Source organism: Carlito syrichta, unplaced genomic scaffold (genome assembly GCF_000164805.1).
Source record: "Carlito syrichta isolate Samal-C Ts95f unplaced genomic scaffold, Tarsius_syrichta-2.0.1 Scaffold305832, whole genome shotgun sequence".
Taxonomy (NCBI): domain Eukaryota; kingdom Metazoa; phylum Chordata; class Mammalia; order Primates; family Tarsiidae; genus Carlito; species Carlito syrichta.
The window spans coordinates 51917-55582 of NW_007249928.1; the positions used below are offsets into that span (position 1 = coordinate 51917).

Here is a 3666-nt window from a genome sequence, read left to right on the forward strand (position 1 = left end):
AATTCAAATAATGCAGTCACAAGTCATCTTGATAAATCAGATAATTATTTTAAGTAGGTTAAGAAATAACTAATTATTGATGAGACAAAATAGGTGTTAAAACTTTGCATATACAATATAAATTAAAGGTTTGGAAATCTTGAAATTTTTGTTTTGACCATTTATATCCAACATGTAACATTCTTAATAAATTCAAAACAAAGCAATCTACTAGCATCACAAAACTCAATTTCTAGTGTTCTTTATAATCATCAGCTGAAGTTCTTAAGATTACAGACATTAACTTTTGACACTTTTGCACACAAGAAGATGGCAAAGCAGGTGATCAGGTTGGGGCTGTTTGTGTGTCTAGGTGACATGTGTCAGTCACTCATTGCAGAAGCAGTTTTCAGGAAACTTGTAACTGATCAAGACATTTCAGAGAACTGGAAGGTAGACAGCCCCATGACATGAGATATGGAATCCCCTGACTATTGAATGCAGAGCTGCATGAAGAGGCTGGTATTCCCATGAGCCATGTTGCCCTGTAGATTACTAAAGAAGACTTATCACATTTGATTGCATATTACACATGGATGAAGGAAATCTGAGAGATTTGAATAGGAAAAGTAGGCAAATTAAAAACAGTAAAACTAAAATTGAACTACTTAGAAGTTATAGTACACACACACACACACACACACACACACACACACACACACACACATTATTGAAGCACTCTGTCATGGAGATGACTCTGACTTTGAGAGTGTACCAGTAATGTGTCATGTGTTGCAGAGAATCCATGGAGAAGGCCTACTAAGACTGGTTTATGCCCTGCTGTGACCAACTGGCTAGGCCACAACCTGAGACTTTGCATTGTCTCAGTCAGGAGGCTAAAATGTAATAATGTTCCATAGTCCAAGGCTTCAACTCTTTCTTCATTTAACTTACCGCTTCTTACCTTAAAAATAATAATAATTTTAGATGGGGATCAGTTGTGTCTGGCAGCCGGGCTCAGTGGCTCAGCCTGTAATCACACGCCTTTGGGAGGCTGAGGTGAGTGGATTGCCTGAGCCCGCGGGTTCGAGACTCACCTGGGCAACGAGACTTCACCTCTACAATAAATAAAAAAATCAACCGGGCATGGTAGCACATGCCTGTAATTCCGGCTACTCGGAAGGCTGAGGTGGAAGGATCACCGGAGCCCAGCAGGTCGAGGCTGCAGTGGCCGGGAGCAGCCACTGCACTCCAGTCTGTGTGACAGAGTGAGACTCCAACTCAAAAAAAAAACAAAAACAAAAACAAAAACAAAAAAAACCTTAGAAAATGTAGGAGGTACCCTTATGGAAAGAGGAACAGGAAACCAATTCCTGATCAAAACTTTAAATGCCCATGCCATAAGAGAGAAGATAGACAGGTGGAACCTCATCAAACTGAAAAGCTTCTGCAAAGCAAAATAAATCATCAAGAGAGTGGGAAGACAGCCCATAGAATATGAAAAAACAATTGTGAACTGTGGATCTGACAAAAGCCTAACATCTAGGATCTACAAGTAATTCAAACATGCTGAAAAAAAAAAAGGCCTATTAAAAAGTGGGCAAGAGATATAAATAGACACTTCTCAAAAGAAGACATACAAGCCACCAAGAGATACATGAAAAAATGCTCAGCCTCACTAATCATCAAAGAAATGCAAATTAAATCCACACTGAGTTATCACCTAACTCCAGTTAGAATGGCCATCATCAATAACTCAAAAAACAATGGGTATTGGAGAGGATGTGGAGAAAAGGGAACACTTGTACATGTTTGGTAGGAGTGTGAACTAGTATAACCTCTGTGGAAAACAGTGTGGTGATTCCTAAAAGCCCTAAACATCAGCCTGCCATACAACCCAGTTAGCCCCCTTCTGGAATATACCTGGAAAAACTCAAATTACTCTAATAAAACAATATGTGCATATGCGTGTTTATTGCAACGTTATTTACAATCACAAATCCTGAAACCAACTGTACTGTCCATCAAAAGTGGACTGAATTTTAAAATGTGATAAATATACACCAAGAAGGATAAAATTATGAACTTCACACATACTCAGTGATCTATCACAGAAACAAAGAACTGAGTACCACATATTCCTACTCATTTTCAGACTCTGAACATTTTCTATAATAGTATAAGAAAGGGATTAGAAGTAGTGGGATTGCCAGGAGAGGGAGGGCACACTTCATAAATAAAGACACCTGATCTCAAACCAGGTGAAGGGGGACAAAAGTGAGGCTCAATTTTTACTTGTAAAATGATCATTTGTATATCGAATCCTGAATTGTATCCCATATCCATAAAATTAAAAAAAGAGAACAAAATAAAAGGAGATTTTAATGTTAAAAAAAATGAAGAAGCAAACATTACTGAAGACAAATGAAAACCGTAAATATTTTTATTCTCAGGGAAATTTTATAAATCTATGCTGCATAGACAAAACAATGAAGTCTAAAATTATATGAAGTTAAAATTAAAAGTTGTAAAATAAATAAATCTATAATATTATGGGCAATTTGATAATAATTCTTTTAATCAGACAAGCACATTTTAAAAATAGTGTGTAACTAGTTTAAACAAACTGTCTACAAAACTGTGTACAAAACTGACTAAAAGCACATACGCAGAAGTTAACACCCAAGTCCTACTGAGCTTACATTATTTTCACATTCACAAAACCGTTTAAAAATTTCCCAATTTGGAGGACTTAAAATTTCAGAACATTGAAGTTATGCTGAATACATTATCTCTAGAAATCTTAGTGAAAATCAATAGCACATAGCTATTGTAGCAAATAGTAAATCCCTCATATAATAGTGAATCAAGAAATATATGACAAAAAAGCCATTATGCACAAAGGCCACCAAATTAAACATTAGAAAGTTATTTGAACTTAATGGTAAGAATATTACTGAAAGAAACTTGTGAAATGGAAGTAAAGTTATGCTCAGATGAAAATATTTACGATTTAAACAATATTATGGAAAAAATGTTATAATAAATTATTCATAAATCCACTTGCATAAATTAAATAACAATTAATTAAACCCAAATAAACTAAAATGATAAAAATTATAATGACCAGAATACAATAAAATAAAAATTATTCATTAAAGAAAAATCAACAAAGTCAAACTATACTTTTAAATACTATTAAGATATATGAACCTCTGAAAAATGTAATCAAGATAAAATAGAGATGATGAAAATATCCAGAGTAGTGATAAAAGATGATTTTCCTATATAACCTGAGAATATTAATAGTCAATTGATTTAAATAGTGTTCCCCCCCCCACGGAAGATATATATTTTACCTATTAATATTTAAAATTTTTGAAGATATTTCAATAATACACTTTTTTAAATTGCATTTTATTATTATTATTATTATTATTATTATTATTTAGTTGGAGTCTCACCCTGTTGCCCAGACTGGAGTGCAGTGGCCGCTCCCGGCCACCGCAGCCTTGACCTGCTGGGCTCCGTCAATCCTTCCACCTCAGTCTTCCGAGTAGCTGGAATTACAGGCACGCACTACCATGCCTGGCTGATTTTTTTATTTTATTTTATTGTAGAGATGAGGTCTCGCCAAGTTGTCCAGGCGAGTCTCAAACCCACAGGCTCAGGCAATCCACTCACCTC

At 35.2% G+C, this 3666-nt stretch overlaps 1 pseudogene; it reads left to right on the plus strand.

Annotated features, from left to right (window-relative positions):
- The first annotated feature begins 309 nt into the window (after positions 1-309).
- Positions 310-802, plus strand: LOC103265092 (annotated as a pseudogene).
- Positions 803-3666: the final 2864 nt, after the last annotated feature.